Genomic DNA, 24,100 nt, shown 5'->3' with positions numbered 1-24,100 from the left:
TCTAATGATATTGGCACTAGGATTTTTTTATAAGTGCACAAAATTAGCTTGTCTTTTCTGTTTTACTATGAAACAAGATCATTTGATAAGCAACTACAACATGCCTTGCAGCAAAAACAATAAAGAAACTTAGCTTTACAACCACGGTTGGCATGCACCCGGCTAATGATATTGGCACTACCATATTTTGATAAGTGCAAACTCAGCTTGTCTTTTCTGATTTATTCGACTTTTAAGAGCCTTCTAAGAACAACCACAAAAAAAAAGCCTTATAATAAGTGTAATATCTGACATGTTTAAATTAATAGAAGATAAATGTTCCAAATTTTCCCATCTCTCTTTTCTGATTTATTTGGCTTCTAAGAGCCTTCTAAGAAGTAAGAACTACCATTAAAAAAAAGCCTTATAAGAACTGTAATATCTGACAAATGTTTAAATTAATAAAAGATAAATGTTCCAAAAGACGGCATTAAAGCCTAGACATGTTCCTTCACTAACTCTTCTCCATCTTTTTTTGCTTCAGCTGGATCCTCATCAACCTCAACCTGATTGATAACATATCCAAAAATTAGCAGAATAGAATCAGTTTGAGGCTGAAGCTTATTAGACAATGCAAACAGCAGGCTACTGACAATTTGGAAATTTGTGCTACTGCTAACAAGACATGGTCTTTGGTTGCCACTTGCCAGTATAACTTTCACAAGGCCAAATTATTCAAGCAAAAGCACAAATTTAAAATGGTGCAATAAGTAGTAGATCTTGCCTGGTCAGTAAATCCCTTTTCTTGCTAGGTGTATATCAGTTAAAGAAATTGTGAGTAATTTTTCACAAGATTCTGAATCCTTTCTGGATGTGCAAAACCCTTGTTGTCACGCTGAGTTCACCGAAAAGAAAAATAACAGATGTTACTGTCAGCACGGAAGTGTAGGAAGATGTGATCATGCAATATGAAGGCAAAGGATCAGTAACATTTTTCATAGAAAAGAATGGGGCCACATTTATCTTGAACAGAGTACAATCCTTGTAGTTTAATATTATTGTAAAGAGCTAACATGTGGTTAGATGAACTCAGTTAGAATAAACTGTAAGACCAATAGCTAGAGTAGTGCAGAATTAAGACAAAAGGCTATTTCCTTGACAAAATTGATAAATTTATGAAATGTACAAAAAAAAATACTTTTTCTTGATTTTCCTAAATCTAAGAGCTTGCTCACATCACTTGGGATGTTGTGGCAATAATCAATTTGTCGTCTCCTTTTAGGTCCTACTTCCGGTTTCCCTAGCATTACTATTTTACTTATGAGGTAAGCCATCTTCGTACCTTAAAAGGGAATATTAAGACATTAGAAGATGTAAATGCAGCAAGTACAGCTTTTAATGATGTGGGGTTCTAGATGAAAGATGATCAGAATGAGAATGTTCTTTTCTTCAATGAAGAGGAATGAAAGCACCAACTCTGCTCTGGTTTAGTTGCAAATCATGATAGATAGCCAAGTCATGTCACATACGAAGGTGGAGAAAAGAGTAATTGAATTGTCTTATCTCCACATATGAGAGGACATACTCTGCTTAAAACCAATCACTATGTTAACAGAAATAAGAGCGTCAAAATGAGCTTGAATTGCATTCCATTAAATTGATGAAATGTCATTGCAAAAATCCAATAAATCAATAAATTTATGAAATGTCATTGCGAGTAAAGTTCAGCATTTGCTAGTAGATCTTGAAAAATCCAGCATTTGCTAGTAGATCTTGAAAAAAATTAACCTGACATGGTCAATTCAATAAAAAATAGCCATAAATGAGTCGGTTGAAATTAATATATTTTGAAAATATATTGTTAAAAAGGAATAAACTGGGTGCGTAGAAATTATTAATGCGGTAAGAGAGGACATTTCCTACTATGAGCTGCATGGAGGCAATTAGTCTTTAAGCATTAAGAACATTTAAGCACAACTCATCTTGAAAGCCTTCTCTCAACATTAAGAACATTCACACCCTTGTTCTAAGCCTACTCGAGAGCCTTGTCTTAGCCACGATTCTTGGTCACAATTTCCAGCCTTAGTTTTGAATTTCTGATTGATTAACTAGTCCTAATTCTTGGTTCTTGACAACAAAACCCAATTCCCTTTAGCAACAGACCCCATCTTTCTTGAACCATCCAGGCACTTCAAATTTCTTGATTCTTTAACCTTCCAAGAACATTCCTTAACAAGCCAATGATACACCCTATCTAAAGGACCTAATGAGTCAATTAAAGTGACTTGAACAATTCTTATAGATGAGTGGACCAAGCCCAACTTTTCAATAGGTAAATATCAAACCCATAGAAAGTAGTGAACTCAAATTCTTATAGAATAAAAAAATAAGTACACATGGGAACATATCATAGAGGATATGGAAATAACATACAAAGCAATTCAAGACATAACAAAACTAATAATAGAAAGTAATACCAGAAACTAATAAAAATAACTAGAACTTCAATATCATATTGACCAAATATATGATAATAAGCATATATGCAGCATGACTTTGAAACCTGGAGCATAAGAGAGCAAGAACATGATGAAACCCCAATATAAAAGCCCTAAATTAGAATCAGTAGCATTTATGCATTTCAAATCAAATACTTCCATCCTCCCTGGATCATCAATGTTAAGAAAGAAAAAATTCAAATGCAAATAAATTATCAACGAAATAAAAAATAGCAGCAATTTATAATAAAATCCCTCGCAAAGCTATCTACCAAATTGAAAAATCTAAGATCACAATGAACTAAATCTACATGTAGACAGTTACTCTAGAACGGAAAAGCACATAAATAGCAAACTATCTAACAACTTTACCCAAAACTATCAACAAATTTAAGATCAAAATGAAACAAAAAGAAAGAGAGGTTCGCAATGAGAAGCTAGGTTTTCCTGCAACTTACCTTGTGATTGAGGCAGAACTGGTTGCATTTTTTTTTATTTTATCTCCTTTTGATTTGAGAGAGAGATTTAAGAAATTTCCCGAAAATAAAATGTCTCCAAAAACGAATGTCTCCAATGTGATTTTTGAAGCAAAATTAACACCAACTAATCAAATGTCTCCAAAAACGACTCCGAAACCCTAAGATTTCACGAATTTTTTTATCTGAACGTTTTCTTTTCAGCATTGCAAATCGAATGTCACCAAAAAAAACTCCGAAACCCTAAGATTTCACAAAAATTTTGATCAGAAACTATTCTATCCAGCACTGGAAAATCGAAAGTATCCAAAGTTTGCTTTCGCAAGGGATTTCTAATATGTATGTGGACAGCTAGGGTTCTTTGAGACCTAGGGTCTGTCGACAAAGATGGAGTTAGGGTTCGCTGAGAGCTAGGGTTTGTAGAAGGAGAGAAATGCAGTTAGGGTTTGTGGAGGGAGAGAAAGATGGAGGTTTCTCGAGGGAGAGAGCATTTTAGCGAATACTTTTACCAGTGTAGTTTTGCCATTTGTTAAAATGTATGAAGGTATTACGGGACAAAGTTCAGAATTCAGAAAATTTCCGCCCCCAACAACCGCCCAATCGGTTTATAATCACCGATTTCGGTGATCATAAGGTGCAGTTATTTTAGAGAATAGTACGGAATGCCGGCTCATATTCGGGGAAATTACAGATTAATAGCACCTTTTAAAACAAGAACGAAACACGGGCAAATCTTCAAAATCGAGTTGTCAAAAACCCTGATACCCTTCTGACATCAATAGAATCCTCCTTTTTCATCATTGCCTATTAAATTGGCACGCTTCACGAGGATTCTTTTGGTTCATTTGAATGGGTATTTGAATTGAAAGAACCTTGGGTTCATTTCTATCTTGGCCGTCGGAAATAACTAGAGATGGATGGATGCTTGACACTTGTTGGAAAACTTAAACCTTTTGAAACGCTAACGTTATTGAATACTTTAGTGAGCAGCGTTATCTTTTCTCACTTCTCTTTTGACTTAGAACGGTAATGTTATTGAATACATCTCTTTTTGCTTAGAATCTTTTCCCTTATCTATTGGTCTCCATTATTTACGCCGGCGTACCCATTATTTCTCTTTTGGCTTAGATTCTTTTCCATTCCCTTTTGGTCATCATTATTTAAGCCGGCTTACCTTATTATTTATACTTTCCGCAGGCGTACTCCATTATTTCCGCCGGCATACCCATTATTTCTCTTTTGGCTTAGAATCTTTTTCCTTCTCTGTTGGTCTCCATTATTTACGCCGACGTACCCTATCATTTACGCTTTCCGCCGGCATACCCTTTTATTTCCGCCCGCGTACACCCTATTTCCGTCGGCGTACCACTTAATATTCCGGCGGCGTACTCCTTAATCCGTCGGCGTTCTCAGCCGAAAGAGACGTGAGAAATAATAAAATATTCAATAACGATGCCGTTCAAAACCAAAATACGCGTATTCAATAACGTTATCTTTATAAACCAAAAGAGAAGTGAGGACCAAATGAGAAGTGAAAAGATAGAAACGAACCCAAAGCCAAAAGAGACGTATTCAATAACGTTACCGTTCTAAGCCAAAAGAGAAGTGAGAAAAGATAATTATTGACTTTGGGTTGTCAACGTTCCAAAAAGTTTTCAACACGTGTCAAGCATCAATCCGTCTCTAGTTATTTTCGACGGCCAAGATAGAAACGAATCAAGGTTCTTTCGGTTCAAATACGGATTCAAACGAACTAAAAGAAGCCTCGTGAAGCGCACCAATTTAATAGGCAGTAATGAAAAGGAAGTTGAATGACGTTTCTGTCGATGTCAGAAGGGTATCAAGGTCTTTTTCCAACCCGATTTTGAAGATTAGCCCATTTTTTGTTCTTGTTTTTAAAGGTGCATGCAATCCGTAATTACTCCAAACATCAGCCCCTATTCCGTACTTTTCTCTTATTTTTACAATATCCGGACAATCGGATTGTGAAATATAACTGATTATTAATTAAGCGAACTGAACACCCTTCTCAGGATAATCGATTGTAGAATCGGTTATGCTGGACAATCAGTTGTATATAATCCAAACCGAACAGGGCCTAAAAGGTTTTATAAAATGAGGAATGCTAGACTGAACGACGCACTTGCAAAAAGGAAGTGAAAGGGCGCCCCCGTTTGCTGCACATCTTAATAATGTGTGAAAAGTCAAACATGATGGTGATGTGCAGCCAATGAGGGCGCCCTTTGACCTCCTTTTTCCAAGGGTGCCCCTGAGTTTAGCATTCCTTCTATTTTTATATAAAGTATTGATGATTGCGAAAATGAAGGGCACCCTTGCAAGGGAAAAAAAACAACTACAAGCACCAAGGGCCTCCATTTGACCATCTCACAAAACTGCATTAATAAAGAAAATATGACATTAAATTCTTGTATAAGGGACTCCCAAAGAGAAATTTTACGATCTCATAGATTGGGGGAGGAATAGAGTCAGTGGGAATGGACTCTCCTCCTCTGCAAGGGCAGTCTGATTTAGAGAGATAATCAGCTGCTTTGTTTGCCTCCCTCCAGGTGTGAGTGATTTGCCAAAAAGGCGAATGGAGAGAGGAGCTTCTTGATTCTTGTAAGGATGGGTATTTTCTTCCATGGGCATTTGTAGGAACCAGTGATTATCTTGACAGCCAGCATAGTGTCAGATTCCATCCAGAGTTTGGTGATGTTTTACGAGTGGGCTAGGAGAATGCCATGATGAATAGCTTCAATTTCAAGATCGTATGGGGGCCGTTTGGATACTCGGATTTTAGAATCCAGGTTTTTAGTTTGAAAACAGTGTAAAAGAGGGTTCATGATCAAGCTGTTGTATGCTGTCCTGACAGCGTTTCTTGGATTTTAAGTGAGAAAATCATATTTTAAAAATCTCTCCTGCATCCTGAGATTTCTAAAAGCTGAAAATATGGGAGGATCTGCTACTCTCTTGCTGACAGAAAGAAGGGCTAGTAAAAAAAGAGTAAAAAACGACGGCTGGTCCGCTTCTTCGCTTGTCTCTTAGCTACAATGTTGAAGAAATCCTGGATTCTAAAATCAACGTATCCAAACGGCCCCATAGCGTCTGGAGCGATATTAACGGGGAGGAAGCCTAGAATGCTACTTATTGGCCGTTCGACTTATGTCCCTAGTGCAGCAGAATCTCCAGCTAAAGAATCATCAGTGTTGAGTTGACAAATATCTTCATCTGGAGGTATCCAAACACAACATTTGGTGCTGCAACCTCCCAAGAGAAGGGGAGGTTCAGATTAGTTTCAATTTGCTGATGGCGCTCCCTTTGATGGTCTTTTAAATGAACCTACTTCATATATTCTCCATGAGGAATACTAATTGAAGATGTACCCCGTTTAGATGTACTCCTGAATTCCTGCCATTTAATCTCCAAGAAAACCGCGAAACACACTAAACCCACAAAAATCATGCAAATCTCCACCCCTTTTCCTTTTTTTGTTGTTTTGCACAACAAAAATGGAAGAAGAGGAAGAAAAGAAATTACAAAATTTGCAATTTGCATTACAGAAATTACAAAACTTGCATCCACATCAAAATCTGTGGCCTATACACTTATGGAAGATACATATTAGATAGTGTCCTTATGATGTATTTGCTTTAGGTCGATGAAGAAGACAACTAAAATAGACATTCAGAACATAATGAACTATTTGAAACAAAAAAATAGGAACACTCCCTTGAAACCTACCAAACTGGGGTTGATATAGAGATATTTAATTCAGCAGGATCCGAGGTTTAGGCAGGCTATCTGGAGCTAGCTTTCCTCATTCTTATCTTGTAATCTGTTAAAGCCCATTAACAAGAGATAAATACTAGTACAAGATGGAGATGAAAACCCAACATTGCTGCTTTGGTATAAAAATAAATAAAAAATAAAATATATATATATATATATGAGAAAATGGTTTCTACACACATGTGTAGATAAGTTATCTACACACTAGCTTAAAATACAGTGGATGGCATATTGTTTGGGTGATCCAAACCATTCATTTGATTGGCTCTCACATAGATAGGGCGTCCATAAAAAATCAGCTCCATAGGATCCTCCCAACCCTATGATTTGTGGAGGTAAAATGGACGTGTATGTTTCCTTCACAAATCTGTCCATTTTTTTGCCTCCACGATTCGAAGGGTTAGGATGATCCTATGGAGCTGATTTTTTGTGGACACCCTATCTATGTGAGGGCCAATCATATGAATGGTTTGGATCACCCAAACAATGTGGGCCACCACTGTTTTTTCAGCTAGTGTGTAGATAACTTATCTACACGTGTGTAGAAACCGTTTTCTCTCTCTCTCTCTCTCTCTATATATATATATATATATATCTCTCTCTCTCTCTCTCTCTCTATATATATATATATATATATATATATATATATATATATATATATATATATATATATATATATATATATATATATTTTATGCAAAACAAGAGGAGGACATGTCGCCTAGCCTCAGATACAACGCGGGAAAAACCCACTAAAAGGCACAACAAAATAGCACCTAAACCAATCTATAATCAACACCATGGATCATACTAATAGCAGAAACAGCAAGCCCCACAAAGGAAATCACAAACCTGAGAGTACCACACAGACGCAGAGAATAGCAGAACTGCTTCCACAGCCACAAAACACAGTCCAACTCTGCAAAACTGCAACAAGCCCATCCTTGGGAGGCAAAAGAAGGCCCTACAGTCATAACATAGAGAACTGAAGGCATCAAAGCTGCAACACTGAAACTGCACTGCAAAGTCACATCCTGATAAACTGAATTACAACAACCGCCCGCACTCCGTAAAGGAGACTGTAGCTCAGCAGAACCCTGAGAACATGGAACTCAACAAGCCCTTCATCTTGTTGTTATTGTTTTTTGGTCCCTTCCTTGGTGGGGTTATCATTTCGTGATAAAATATCTTACTATCAAAACATAATCGTTTTAAGGAGTCTTTAGACATTGCCAAAGACGCATTGAAAATAAGAGCAATATACTAGGAGAAACAAAATACGGACACAACCTTGGGACACAGTACCTTAAGACCTTCCATGGCTCATTTAAGGAGGACCTTCTCTTATGATCATTGACGGGGTAGCAGAATCAGGAGGCGATCTTGATGGAGATGATAGATATGGCTTTGGTGGCATTTGTAGGCTCTCAAGTGTTCCTTCTAGCATTTCCAACACTCTATTCATCGAAGGTCGATTTTCTGGTTTTGTTTGTATGCACCACAAACCTACTAAGATCATCTTCCTTGCAGTTTTCTCCTCCTCTTCTGTTGTAACTCCATTGAGTCCTAGATCATCGTTTTCATCCAGCCGCTTGAATATCCAATGCGGAAAATACGTTTCGCTAGTATTCTCCAGTCGATTGTCAACATTCTTTCTTCCTCCTACAATTTCTAGAACCATCATTCCATAGCTATAAACGTCAGACTTGGGAGAGACTTCTCCTATGTTTTTAAAGATTAACTCAGGAGCAATATATCCAACAGTCCCTCGTGCACCCTTCATTGATATGATACAATCTTTTGTTAGGCACAGCTTAGCTAGTCCAAAATCTGAGATTTTAGGACAGAAGTCTTGATCTAAAAGAATGTTATGAGGTTTTATGTCGAAATGCAAGATGGGAGTGCTACAGCCACGGTGTAGGTACTCTAGCCCTCGAGCAATTCCAACAGCAATTTGGTATAATTTTTCCCATCCCAAGAGATAATTTGCTTTTGAATTCTCAGCATAAATGAATTTTTCAAGAGAACCATTGGGCATGAACTCGTAGACAAGTGCTCTCTTGGAACCCCTTGAACAGAAGCCTAGAAGACTGACGATGTTAACATGATATGTCCTTCCAATACTTCCGACCTCGTTTATAAATTCTTCTCCATTACCTTTGGACTCACTCAAGGTTTTCACAGCCACTGGTCGACCATCATTGAGATTGCCTTTAAACACACTACCAAATCCACCTTGGCCTAATTTATCTGTGAAGGAATTTGTCATCTTCCTGATATCTGAATAACTATATCTTTGTGGAGTAAGCGATCCATATTTCTCAAGAAATTCCTCCACATTATGTGCATTGTCTGTTTGCTTTTTACAAGCACTGTTTCTACGAATAAATAGGCAGAAAAGTAGGCATACCACAATGAAGCTCCCAACTCCTATGGTTGGACCTGAAAGAGGAGGAAAGGGAGATTAAATATTGTGTACAACCTGAATATAATGCAATGTGCATGGTGCTAACTGCTCTCCAACATTTGTGAGGAGACATTTAGGTGGCTGATAATTTTAAAAACCTAATTGGGAAATCTAATCGGGAATGGGAGATCTAATTGGAATGAGAAATCTAACTGGGAATGGAAATTCTAATTGGGAATGTTTGGATTTTGCTAAGAGGAATGGAATGGGATTGCATTTTTGCTAAGCGGTATGGAATGGGAATGGGGGAGAGAGGAACGAATTTGGTTGATATTTATAGAAGTTAGAAGCTTTTCCAATCTTCTTTGGATTCTTGAAAGATATGGATGATCTTTGTAGAGTATGGAGCGAAAAAATTTCAACACATTCCCATTCTAAATATAAGTCTCATGGATCATTGCCACATCTATTCTCCAGAATAAAGATAAGAACTAAAGCAGATCCAATGGCTTGAGATGATGCCACCAAAAAATAAGCTCGTATGCCATTTCTAATAAGAGCCATTGATTTTAATGCTGGCCCAATTCCTTCTAGATTTATTGAATTAACGATCGGTTTGCTCCCACGATCACCATCAATCCTTGATTAATCATCCAAACCATCAATTTACTAATTCAAGATCCCGAAAGGACCCAATTATTAAAATGGACTATTTTATCTTGAATTTCAATGGTTAGGATTAATTTTACAAGGATCTTCTTGATCTCAATGCTAAACTTTTGAATTTTAGCCAAACCTACTCTAGATCTAGGATGATCTTTATTCCGGATCACTCAATTTTAAATCTAATGGTCCTGGATGATCCAAAAAATATCCTAATCAATCTCGGCTGTTGATTTGATGATTTTTTTTTTTTTTAAATTAACTCTTTTGAACCATTGAAGGTCAATTGTGACTTATCCGAGGATAACTATGACAGAAAACATGTGGAACACGAGAGAAAAAGAAGGAGATTAGAAAAAAATAGGAAAATAGACGAAACGTAGGGAAATGATAGAATAAGTTAGGGAGATAAAGAAAAATTAAGGAAAATGATTGAGTATGGAAGGAAAGAGAAAAAATAGGGAAATAATAGAACAGGTGGAGAAATGGAGAAAAAGTAGGGAGAATGATAGAAAACTTAGGAAATGATAGAAAAACTTAGGAAATGAGAGAATAAGTAGGGAAATGGAAAAAATTCAGGAAACTAGAGAAAAATTCAGGAAACTAGAGAAAAATTAGGAAATTGGAGAAAATTTAAGAAAGAGAAGGAAAATGAGAAATTTTAGGAAATGTGAGAAAAAGTTGGAAACTAGAGAAATATAGGGAAGGAAGGAGAGAAAAAATAGGAAAATGAGAAAAAATAGGAAATGAGAGAAAACCCTTATTGGCATTGGCTAAAGTGGAACAAAATGGGGTTGTCTACAAGTGTGAACCAACAAAGTCAGGTTGTCCACTATTATCGCGAACTGTAAGCCTCTTTAAAAAATAAAGGTGGAAGAACTTGATGGGGAGCAATGAATGGAGAGGTCAGAGCCGAGAGAGAACAATCTAGTTACTTTTCTGTAATGTTCCACACGATTCAATTAATCATAGCTACAGGTAAGCATGCCAAAATAATGATCACTAAACATCGATCTTCTAACAAGTTAAAGGATTGTTGAGGGCACAAGGGTCACCTACAAGACTAGTTCTCATAAGGATCAATCATGTACATGTTGGTAATAGTCTACAATATATGTGATATGATACATACGTTGTTATATAATTCTAGAATGCTTAAATCAATTTACTATTGTTCTATAATATGCATCATCACAAGAGGCAATACGAAGCAATAACATCTCCTAAGTTACACAAATATAATCTCAATTATTAGTATGCATAAATAAGCATGTATCCAACATATCCATATAAAATTCACGAAAAGGCCACACAGATGTTTAAAACGTAATATGAAAACTGCATAGTTTGTCTTTTTGTCAAATTAATGTCATGGGATCAAGATTGGAACATTACTTAATTAGGTCTTGGATGTAGATCATATGTTATGCGTTGTAAATTTCATAGATGGTGGAAGCATTTTGATTGCCTTCGCCTATGGACCCTATATAATTTTTGTCTGTTTATTTGTGTTTCCATCAAACCCTAGATAATTTTTTTCCTTCTAACCACCATAGTTTTGAGGACATTGAATAATCCCCTTTAGTTATTTTATTTTGAAGAGTGGTTCAATGTACCAGTAGGGCACCATTAAGCTCTAACAATGTTAAAGAGACTTCATATGGGTTGGTTGTAGTTTAAGTGAAGAAAACAAGACAGAGAATAAATTGGGTCTGGTAGTGATATACCTAGAATGGTTTTCTTCACCGTGTTACTTCGGTAGACTGCAAAATCATGAGGAAGGTAATTAGATAATGAAGCGCTATGAAACATATGTGCAGATTCCTCAAATATCACATTCTTAAGAGAAAAATGTATAGTAGATCAACTATTCAATCAACAAGTTCATTTCCTAGCCTACCACTAACTATTTGAAAAAATAATGGATGTTACTTCCCTTGATATGCCAAATAATTGAAAAGAGGATAGAATAAAATATAATACAAAGGCTTGATTAGCTGCGGCATAAAAATATTTTTTTAGCTAATTTGTTGTAATTACACATGCACAAACCATAAAACATTTTATGAAAACATATCCCATAGAGGGATATGTTTGCAATGAGAAAGTCTCTCACTAAAGGAAAAGAGAAAAAAATGTTCTCTCTTTCAATATAACATCATCTATTGTTGGGGTAAAAAATATATAGTCGCTAACAAAAATATTCTACCGTGCATCCACAAAGAGGGAGAAATTCCCATGGCTACGAAAATGAAATAACTACTTGTGCACTGACATCATTCACATAGGCAAAGGATCAATAACATATATAAGTTAACTGTCTTAAAATACATATGAGCAATGACGCAAAAGCTACTAAAAGATTATTCCTGTGCAGTATCTCTCCATATCTTCTCATCTACTTCTTCTTGGTGCTCGGTAATATTCACTTTGATTTATTTAATGCTTTGATTTGATAGATAAGTAATTACTAAGCTTCTAAAAGATTGATATGTGCTTATGTTTATGGGTAGTTTTAATGTAGTAGTTATGTAGTTGTGTGTATGTAGTTTAGGGTTGTGGGGTTAGTTATTTGTGATGTGTCTTGTTAGCGGGTAAATTGGCTTGTGATGTGGCATTCCATCTTGCTTGTACTTATGTAGTAGCAATTCTATGAAATGAGGGGAAAAGAAGAAATTTACAGCATAAAGGAGACTTTGTTCTAGGAGAGTCATGGTTCCTCTCGAATCGAGCCAATAGGAGGTCCGGTTGCCTCGAATAAACCTCTCTCCCTTCTCTATTTCTATCTTTTTCTTGTTTATTTGTGTTACGGCCAATTAGGCACGTAAAAAATTGGTATCAGAGCAAGGCATGGATGATCCACAGATCAGACGGTTGGAAACTGCGATACATTCTCTTATGGTGGGACAAGAGAGGATGATCAAGGAGATGGAGGTAATGTTTTCTGCAATGAATGCTCGGTTTGAAGAGATGAAGGCTACACATACGCGAGATTAGGAGGAACGCTCCAACAACCAAGACTGCAATGGTGGAGGTAGATCTTATGGCCTCTATGTGACATGTGTTTCAGGTTTAATGAGTTCTTACCTTCCCAAGTACAAAAAAGAAAAAGAGAGAAAGCCACTAAAGAAAGGTGTTTGTCAGCGTTGTCAATTCGAACAAGGTCGTCGTCGGAAATTCCGCCGTTCCTTTCAAGATATATAACGCCACCGAGAAGATCCTCTTCCACGACCATCCGTGTGTCAAAAGCTCAAAAAAAAAAATGGCAATGTAGCTTAGATGAAAAAAATGATCAAATTAATTTGAAAATGGAGCAACCTCAACCCTTGATAACACCATAAAAAATGGAGACTAGTCGTTGGACGAAGAAAAGAAGAAAGGGAGCAAGAAGGAAAAAAGAAAAGGATAAGAGAGAAGACTTTCGAAAAATTCTGTTACGTGCCTAATTGGCCGTAACACGAATAAATAAGAAAAAGATATAAATAAAGAAGGGAGAGAGGTTGATTCGAGGCAACCGGACCTCCTATTGACTCGATTCGAGAGGAACCATGACTCTCTTAGAATAAAGTCTCCTTTGTGCTGTAAATTTCTTCTTTTCCCCTCATTTTATAGAATTGCTACTACATAAATACAAGCAAGATGGAATGCCACATCACAAGCCCATTTACCCACTAACAAGACACATCACAAATAACTAACCCCACAACCCTAAACTACACACACAACTATATATATAACTACGACATTAAAACTACGCATAAACATAAGCACATATCAAAGATTAATCAGAAAAGCTTTTAAAACCCCAATTCACCTCATCTTGGGTTGCACCTAGGATCATACGTCAAATGTTGCCCCGATTAGATATAACTAGACAATGATTGATGAAATGTTGTTAATTCCAATCAAACGATTAGAGCCGAAATTTAACTATTTGCTTTCAAAGTTTATGTACAGATCCATGATTTATCTGAAATAATAGCAAATAGCTCAATCTCTAGACTCAAGGTCGACAAATTTAATGGAAAAGCCAATTTCATTCTGGCAAAGGAGAGTGATGGATATTCTAGTTGAGTAGTGCATTGCTAAGGCACTAAAAGAAAAGGGTGACAAGTTGAAAAAGATCCTCACGGGTGTGTTACTCACGAGGGTAAACTACAATTCATCCACGGATTAATCTTAATACTACGCCATTCAAAAAAATATCTTAATACTAAGAGATTAGCAAAACTGTGATATTTTAGGACTCTAAGTAGCGATCATATAAGCATAGTGAATTTGATCAAGAACTCAGTATTCTTGATTGGATGATCTGCGTGTTTTTTGGGTCATAGGAAATCCAGTCTATCAAGTATATTATTCAGGTCAATCGAAGGTGTGAGAGACCCATTACACCTTAGGGCACCTCATTTATCATAATGAGGTTGCGTGTAGTAAGAATAATCTATTTTTAATCAGGGTCTCATCTTAGTACTTAGCACCTCTTTAATTTGCATTGGTAGAGGTTTAATCCCAGCTAAAAAAGCCTAGGCAAGGGCCAAGGTACGGGAAGACAAATTTGTCCACAGGCAGAAAAGGTCAAAAGACACCTTTTGTTTGCCTAGGTAAAGCCGGGCCCACACGCACCGAAGCAAACAAAACAGACCTTAGTCTTGTGGGTCCCACTGAAAGGCAACCAACCAAGGGCGTTAATCGGTCTTTTCATAAATGCATGAAGAAAATGAGGATGGAAGCTGGAAAACATAGGGGTGGCCAACCGGTTCGGTTCTCGGTTCTCGGTTCATTTTTTTTTCGGTTCATTTTTTTTCGGTTCTCGGTTCCATGAACCGTAAGAACCGAACTGAACCGTACTACACAGTAGGACCGAACCGAACCGGACCGAACATAATCGGTTCGGTCCGGTTCGGTTCTAATGGGTAATTATTAATTATTAATTATAATTTATAAAAACTTTTAATTAAAGTTATAATATAAGTTACTTTCTTATTATAAGAATAGTATTAACTATTACTTATTAATATTATAAGTAATTTATATTATTAAGTATATGTATAATAGAAATATATATATATATATATATATATATATATATATATATATATATATATATATATATATATATATATATATATATATATATATATTCAAAGTTCGGTTCTTCGGTTCCGGAACCGAACCGAGAACATTAGACCCGGAACCGAACCGAAATTTTTCGGTTCTTCATCAGTGGAACCGAACCGGACCAAAAATATTTTTTTACAGTTCGGTTCCGGTTCGGTTCTTCGGTTCCGGTTCGGTTCTTCGGTTCTGGTTCGGTTCTGGCCACCCCTAGGAAAATTGTGTTGTAAGTTCCATCCTTGCAAATGCAAAATAAATCCCCCTTCGCAAGCCCCACAATTCATATACGAAGTCCAATTCAACTGAAACCCGTGTCTCAAAAAAATGGTTCCCAAAATCTCCAATCCAACATAATCATTCAATTCAGTCTCAATTACCGGAACCACCACGCTCTCCTCGCAATAACAACTCCAATCCAATCCCCTTAGAATCAGACTGTCATTAGAAATGTACGACTGTTGATTTCTGCTCATCAGACAGGAAATAGACAGGAAATAGGTTGGGCCGCCGAGAAAGGTGAAGAAGAGCAGTTGAAGAAAAAGGTCAGATTTCAGTCGACCCCATTGTAGAACAACATGGGTGTTGTTTCGAGTGTGACATTTTTACGAGCTCTTGGGCAGGTGCTCTTTTCGAAGTTGATGTCGACGAGTGTTATGGTCTTTTCTTTGTAATTAATCCCGTCTACGTGGTATTCGTTGTTGGGGAGACGAAGAATGGTTTGTTGATCGCGGCAGGAGAGGCCGAGGTTTGGATAGCCACAATGTTTATCCCCACCATCAATGTGCCAGAAAGGGTAGCTGATGATGGTGGTTTCGCCGCAGGTGAATGAAGAAGTGCAGTTAAGGTATTCCATTGGGTCTCCGCAGGCAGAAGTAAGGAGGAAGAGGAGGGGGAGGAGAGGGAGAAGAGGTTGAGGCATAGGAAATGAAGAAAAACTTGACTGGTATTATTATGGTTTGAATTGGAAGGGTGGTTTGGTGTGTCCCCGGTGTCACTTATTTTATAGTCTAAACTTACGGGCAGGGGCCAATGTTTTGAATATTTAGAGAAGGAATGGGTTCTTGCCACACAATCACAAATGATGTAAGCCAAATCTTAGGATTAGGAGAATCAACAAAAAAAAGTAGAATATTTTTGCAAACGTGGCAGATTCCCATTGTTGGGCTCTCCCATCCATTGTATTCTCCTTTTCCACATCGTTTTCTTTAGTTAGAAAAGAGTAAAGTATGTGGGAGACGATATTTCCACTTACTTTCCTACCATTTTCACAACTTTTGAAAAGGGATCAAATGCTCAGTTGAGAGAGAGAGAGAGAGAGAGAGAGAGAGAGAGAGAGCACCACATTTCCTCCTTGGTGTGAAATGGCAAGAGAAAGAGAATACCCAGTAAGATAAGCTAATATACATTCGATACATAGTTTAAGCTCATTTAAAACTATAGAAATAGAGTGCAGGAGAAAAATCAAGAGTTAAAAAAAAGAAGAATTCTCTTTATGTTTGTGGCTATATAGTAGTAGATTGCAAATTAAAAGAACTGGAAAAACTGGAAAAAAAAGTCGACATATCAATTCCCATGAAAAATGTTTCTGATGGAAAAATTTATCGTGAGAAAATGCTTTCTTCCCATGATTTAGAGGGAAGGATATGTTTATGTTTCATTTAAGGTTCCAATGAACATTTTTGGTGTGTAAAAAAAGTAGGGCATTCTAGAAATATTTTTCTCTTCGAAACTTTTCAACAAAATTCTTGCAATCCAAACATTTTATGAACTCTTCTTCTTTATTCTTGTGATTGGTTTGGGGGATTGTGTAAATTGGCAGAATTTTAATGACGAAACTGCCCTTGAGAGGCCGGACATAGAACTTAGATTGACATACATCCAATGGGAACAGCAAGGTATGAAGTCAACTTGGAGGGATCTTTGACTCTTTCATTGTAAATTAATTGAACACGTTTTGGGAAGCTGTTGCTAGATCAAATATCAACGATGGTTCTTTCATTGTACTACCTTAACGTGTTTGTAGGCCTACTCATCATATAATTCCTCTGTTGTGAACAAAGAGAGATTTTCTTGAAATCTCGGCAGAAATTAACGAAATTCCGAAATCTGGTATTTCACAATTTCCAACTTTCGGCAAATTTCGGTTTCGGTCCGGACCGAAATCCGAAATTTTAGATTTCTGTCGAAATTTAAAACCATGGCTGTGACATATGCGCAAAAGACAAAAAAGTGACCCGGTATCCCAGCTAAATGAAAAAAAGGGTGCCCTGCGAAATTCGCCCCATTATAGTCGAAGTTCATGCCTCTTAACGCCAAATGTTTGAGCAACGGATGGAGGGCAACTACCAGCAATTAACCAGTGTTAAGTACTTATCAAGAGAAAAAAAACACTAAAAAATCACCTGTTCGTGACATTTTTGAACATTCCAAAAGCTGAAGAAATCAAAGATACAGGCTCAGCTACCTCATTTTCTAAACAGGGAAAGACCTAGTGATAGTTGAGAGGACTTTGTCAATGAGTTGCCATCCTACCTATGGCCAAAATCCGAGCCAAAACATTTCAAATCCCCTAATAACATATGTCTCTCCTCCATCGCTTTGTCTAGGCTGCCATCGAATGTTACTGTTGTCTTATGTAAATCATTCATCAGTGTTGGGACCAGGGTAGAACTCACTCTTAAAAGCTAGCCGTTAAGGGGAGGGTGCCCATGCCCTTTTAAGCCCATCCACATCTTTTGACTTTTCTGATGTGGGATCTTGCTTTTGCATGGAACCCCCCAACAATCTCCCCCTCCAAGCAGAAGAAGCAACATGGATAATCTCGCCTCTCCACGCAGCGGCAACGTGGGAACTACGTGATCTTCTTCGAGGGAATTCCACCATCCTCGGAGGCACACCGGGATTATCGAGATATTCCCCGAGCGATTTCCACCATCCTTGAGCGTACACCAGGGTTACCACGCCCCAGCCCTGATACCACTTGTTGGGATCCGAGTAGAACTCACCCTTAAAAGCTAGCCATTAAGATGAGGGTGCCCAAGCCCTTTTAAGCCCATCCACATTTTTTAAGCCCACCCACCTTGAAATCAACTTTGTCCCCAAGGTTGGAGAATAAGCACCGATCAATTGGTGAAAAATCAGATCTTGCTCATTTTTCGAAAGTCTTTTTTTGTCTCCCTCATTTTCTTCTTCTCTATCTTGCAATTAGTCATAATTTCGCATGTCAACGCCAAGGGTCGCGGCAGTTCCATCATCAAACAGTTCTCACTATGTTGCTCATTAAAACTCCTTCGTTGTGTCTTTTTGGAATGATTGGAACGTTGATACATGGATGGTTGTAGGTGATGATCTTTTCGTTTGGTGTTTGATAGTATGAGATGAACGGTAGACTCTTCGGTGACGAACTTTCTTTTGTTGCTTTTTTGCCTTTTCTCATAGCTGACTTTTTTCTCTCTTCTTTTTTTTCTCCTCTTTTTCTATTTCACCATTTCCTTTTCACTGTGCACGCCTTTTCAATCGTTGTCCCGATTTTGTTCAAGCCTTCAACAAACCGTCGATGTCTTTCCACCATTTCCAAAACAAGTGCTTTGATCTTCTGAAGATCTTCATGCATCGAATCCAAAATCTCTGAAGAAATAGCTATAGCGTAGGATCAATCTGGTCGGATACCAATTGTTACAAACCCGAATCGGTTTGTAACTTGATTGATCTTCTTATAGGTAAGATCAGCCTCTTGATTCACTTCGAGGGAAGGATCAATCCTCTTATGTGCACAAAGACACTTTCTGAAACAATTTTCTTCATTCCTCTAAGAAGGATGACTACAAGCATGGACGGATTTAGGGGGGAGGGGGGCAGTTTCCCCCCTAAAAAATCTAAAAAAAAAATTCATATACATTTAAATTCCCAAAATAGGCCCCCTTTTATTTCTTGGTTTTTATGAATGATGCAATTGCCCTTTCCAACTTTTGCATTGCGTATCTTTCTGTTTACTAAAACATCTCCCGTTTTTTTGGCCATGATATACTTGCCCACTTTTTACACATGACAACCCAATGTAAAAGAGTAGTCAAAAATTCACTTGAGGGGCTGTCCTAAGTGAAAAATGTGGGCAATCCCTTTTTGCTCAAAACTATTACTCTACAAAAATTAAATCGTATCCTACTTTATTGTAGAAGTGACTTTCTTTTAATCATTTTTCTCTTTGAAATAATGGTTATCTCTTAGGGGTTGTTTGGAAGAAGAGAAATTTTTTGCCATGGAAAATTTACTTTCAAGTATTTGGTTAACTCATTTTTCTTGGTTTTTTTCTAATATCATGATGCCTTTGAGGCTTTTATAAAGATTTATTAATTATTGAGAAAAGTGCTCTTGCGCACGTGCGCAGGGAGCTCCCTGCTCACAAGTGGCTTAAAAAGCCACCGATTGGTCACTTTTTGGGGACCCCACAGAGGTGGACCCGCCATACGAACCAATTGGTGGCTTTTCAAGTCACTTTTGCGCAGGGAGCTCCCTGCGCACGTGCAGAGAAACGCTTTCCTCTTAATTATTATATGACAATATTTGTTCGCCCCCTCTTTTGCAAATTCCTAGCTCCGTCCCTGACTACAAGTTAGTTAAAGAAAAGCCACCTCTTAGATTCCAACACATCCCAAACAACTACAAGGCAAATCCTACAATTAATAAAATCCAAACTAATTTATGCCATCACAACTGGGTCCCATCTAGGAACGTAACATTCTACAATTTGTTTTGGTATTTTTAAGTTTTCGATTACTCAAACGTCAGGCATAGCTAGGGTTCTATGAGATTACATCGTCTGGAGACAAAAATCGGAACCGGATAGTTTTCTGTTGTGTGGGACGCTGATTCCATGGAACGGAGATGGCATGAAGGAGATTGTGATGCAGAGCTTGAATAGGCATCTACAGGACAGTGGGAGACCGTGATCATGGAGAGGAGAGAGAGAGAGAGAGAGAGAGAGAGAGAGAGAGTTTTTTGGTAACCGGCTAGTCATGAAAATAAAAACTAACGGTTGATGTTAATTGGACGTTAGAGGGAGAGAGAGATTATTAGATGAAGGCTTGTTGGTAACCGGCTAGCTTTTATGGAAAAAAAAGGAAATATCGCCAGCGGGACGAGACTTGCCAACGAGGGAGACACTTTTGAAAAATTGTGAAAGAGGGTTGATAACACCCTTTTGAGAGTTTGATAACCCCATTTTAGAGACTTGATAACCCCATTTCGTCCCTCTCTAAACAATTTTTCCAAAGTGTTCCCCGTTGGTAATTCTGGTATTTTGTTGTCACCGTTGGCAATTTTTCCAAAAAAATAAAATAACAGTTGATGTTAATTGGACATTTAGATGGAAAGATGATTTTAGTTTCTCTTTTTTTAACAGCTGGCTAGTTATGAGAAAAAACTTTGAAATTCATAAAGCCGTCAGTCATTTCACTTTCGTACTTATCTTACCCGTTGGATTTAATAAGTGTAGGATTCAAAATAAACAATACACTTATACACTTCAACGAGAAGATAAATGGTGTTCCCAAAAATGACTTGAGAAAAGCAAAGGATAAACTAGCCGCCCGCCATAGGGAAATGATATTTCCCCCCCCCCCCCCCCCCCCCCTAAGCGGATAAAATCCCCCCTTTAACGGATTCTGTGAGAATGGTTCACTGCTTGAGGATAAATTCAACCCCTTGACTGTTTTTCTTTGCCTTTAGAACTTAACTAATAGCCTTAAGTGGAGGAATTTTATTGTGAGGGGGAAAATATCATTTCCCATTGGATATGTAGGCCAATTTGGAAGCCATTGAGTATGATGGGTAAAAAACTATATATGACCCTTATTTGCTTAAAGGGACCTTTGAACAAGCTTTGCATTCACACGCTTTACTTAACCCACCTGAAAAATGATGATACAAAAATGCATTCAAGGGAATGAATATTGAATCTCAGGTCACGTATCTTGACTCTTGACAATTGGGGAACGCGTCTTTAAATATTAATAGTTCAGTGTATTGCATTGTCTACTAGGGGATGATGTTGAGCTGATGATAAAAATGGGGAAATGATAATCTCCCCAAACTTATGAAATCCCCCTTTAACGGTTTCTGTGAGAATGGTTCACTGCTTGAGGATAAATTCAACCCTTTAACTTTTGTCTTTGCCTTGAAAACTTAACGAGAATAACATTAGAAGGGGGGATTTTATTCGTCAGAGGGGAGAAAGTCATTCCCCGAGAAATATCGGCCACATTTGTTTTAATTATGGCACTCCTCATTTCATTCTGATTCGATGTTGAAATCCCTTTTGGGTAGAAATTATACGACCAATGGGCGTATAAACACGTAATCATCATCCCATCCTTGATATTTGATCCAACAGCAGCTCAGTTTATTTATTTTAAGAGGCTGCTGTTGGATCGAATATCAAGGGTGGTATAATTTCTCTCCTTTTGGAATTGCTGGCCTTTTGGATCTAGAGAAGATTTTATCGTGGGAAAATGTATTCTTCCCATGACTTGATATGATTATGGTTGATTTAAAGGGATACCATCATAAATAAAAGATCCCTCTAAATAAAAATTGGACTGGGTTGGTTCCAATTATGGCTGCAACTCGAGCCGGGTTTTACCCGACCCGCATCGACCCGACCCGAAAATAGCCTGGGTTGGGTTCAGGTTTCATGGGTTTCGGGTCGAGCCGGGCTGAGCATTCAAAAGCCCGCATGAATCTCGGGTCGAGTCGGGTTTGAAGGGGCCCGACCCGACCCGACCCGACCCGAGTTACATAAGTTATAGTATGTACATTTTTTTCTATTGTTAGTTAAAAGTTAAAAGTGAAAACCCACGCACCCATTGTTACTGTATGTGAGTGTAATTTCTGCTTCTATGAGTTGAGTTGATTCAAGTGTTTGATTCAGCATTGTGTGATTGTAATTACAACATTGTTTGATTACAACATTGTTTGATTCAAGTGTGATGTGAGTGTAATTACATCATTGTTTGATTCAAGTGTAATGTGAGTGTAATTTCTGCTTCTATGAGTTGAGTTGCCTTGCCAAACAAGAATTTTCCTTAAAAAATTGCGTCAACGTGAAAAAACCCGACCCGACCCGAACCGACCCGAGATTTATCATGGGTAGGGCCGGGCTTGGGAATCGTGGGTTTTCCGAAAAAAAACCCGACCCGACCCGATCCGAGATATTTCTCGGGTAGGGTTGGGTTCTCCAAAACCCGACCCGCCCGACCCGAGTTGCAGCCCTAGTTCCAATGATCACTTTGGTGTGTAAAAAAAGTTAAAGGTGACTTTTGGCCCCAAAAATATCTATCAATAGGTGTTCCGAAAAAACAAACATCAAAGGTCTGTTGGTTGGAAATTCCTCTGGAAAAAAGAAAAACTTTTGGCCCAGAAAATAAACATGACTTAGCCGGATAATTGAAACGTCATTTTCTTTGGAAAATATTTTTCAAAAAGATATCTACCCTTTATCTAGACAGGCGTTAAGCTGTCTAGGCCAAAAGAATAACGCACAAGCACAGTGAAATGAAAAATAAAGAGTGTGCAAGTATTAAAACAAGAGTGTGGCTATCGTTTACCACGATAAAGAGAGTGTGCACTTGCGAAACCGAAATTCATGTAGCCTGCCTGCTCATGTGTGAGCATTTTATTAAGGTTAAACACACACAGCTACTGATGCAAATTGGAGAAGAAGATAAAAGGAAAACATACACATTTCTCTTTTTTTAATGTCATTTCATAAAATCAATGAAAGTTCCCTTTCAAATATCACCTACGTGTTTTATAACAAAAATAAATCCTCACTCTAGTAGCTTTCTAAAGTTAACCACCAAACTTCTAAAAAAATAGAAAAAACTCTAAGAATAGACCCGTAATAAAAGCTAACTTTCCAAACTACTAAAATATAGAAACTACTAAATATTAAAATTCCTAACAATATAAAATTGAAATCCCAGTTTGGCAACCAAGAGGAGCGTAAATTATTTGTCTTTGTAAAATTTTGCCTTTTTGAGACTTTTACAAGTTCTCCTTAGTTTTATCTTTACTTGATCAAGTTCAATTAATTCAGTAAAACTATTAGTAATGATATATGCTCAAAACCCTATTTAATTTACAAATTTGATTAAGAATATGATTGCTCCAATTAGCAAGTCATAAAGATACATGTGAAGCCTAAAGTTTAGTTATCAAAGTAATGATGATATAAACATGAGAGCACACATAAAAGAGAGAAATGTACCAAGAGACAAGATTGCAGACAAGAATACACAAATTCTCTCAAAGCAGATTATAAATATAGCCTAATCTAATCTCAAACGAGTTTACTCAAAATCAATGCACAAGAGAGTTGGAGAGAGATTTAGGGTTCAAAAATGATTTGCGAAGCCCATAAAAAATGATTTGCAAAGGTCAATATATACCCTAATAGAGTTGGGAAATCATTTTTTATGGTTTGGGGGAAGAATCAACACGAATTGGATTTTTTGAGGAAGGTATCGAGAGAGAATTTGATTTGGTTAGAAAATGTGTCGTAGGTAAACAAGGATCGGTTTTTTAAAGAAGGTACATAATGTATTGTCAAATATTCAATAACATTCCACAAGATCTAGCCAATTGAAAGGATCTTCTTATCAATCCAAAGATCATTTCAATTCCATTAGTAATGAGGTTTCAGAATATCATCTATTGGTCAATCAAAAAGAAATTCAACAACTAAAAGAAAGATCGATTCTCTGGGATACTTCCTTTCTTCAAACAGAACAAACAGAGATAGAATCAGATCGATTCCCGAAATGCCTTTCTGGATATTCCTCAATGTCCCAGCTATTCATGAAATGTAAGAAGCAGATGAATAATCATTTGCTTCCAGAAGAAATTGACGAATTTCTTGGGAATCCTACAAGGTCAATTCGTTCTTTTTCTCTAACAGAGGGTCAGAAAACAAGATTCATAAAGACATACCTTTTTGTAGAAAACTCAATCACCAAAGAAAATCCAAGCTCCAATAGATTTGCCTCTAATAGAATTCGGCCGAAAAAGGGATGGAAAGGAGAATGATGGAAAAGTGATAGAAAGTGAGGGAAAACTAATGAAAAGTGAGGGATAATACCGGGGGAAAGTTGGGGTAATTGTGGAAATGAGTA

General features: G+C 37.4%; 1 long non-coding RNA gene and 1 pseudogene across 1 annotated transcript; both read right to left on the bottom strand.

The window, feature by feature from the left end:
* Nucleotides 1-275: 275 nt before the first annotated feature.
* On the bottom strand, nt 276-3,542 carry LOC143884775 (uncharacterized). Its single transcript, XR_013253067.1, has 2 exons — nt 2,936-3,542; nt 276-874 (listed from the first exon to the last, which is right to left on the bottom strand). It is a non-coding gene; the product is annotated as an uncharacterized LOC143884775 (long non-coding RNA).
* A 4,527-nt stretch (nt 3,543-8,069) lies between these two features.
* On the bottom strand, nt 8,070-13,047 carry LOC143882807 (rust resistance kinase Lr10 pseudogene; annotated as a pseudogene).
* Between the last annotated feature and the right edge of the window lie 11,053 nt (nt 13,048-24,100).

Source organism: Tasmannia lanceolata, unplaced genomic scaffold (assembly GCF_043159265.1).
Source record: "Tasmannia lanceolata isolate RefF3 unplaced genomic scaffold, GAP_Taslan_0.1 ptg000008l, whole genome shotgun sequence".
Lineage (NCBI taxonomy): Eukaryota > Viridiplantae > Streptophyta > Magnoliopsida > Canellales > Winteraceae > Tasmannia > Tasmannia lanceolata.
Note: the sequence above shows the minus strand (reverse complement) of the source record. Positions and strands in the feature narration are given on the sequence as shown.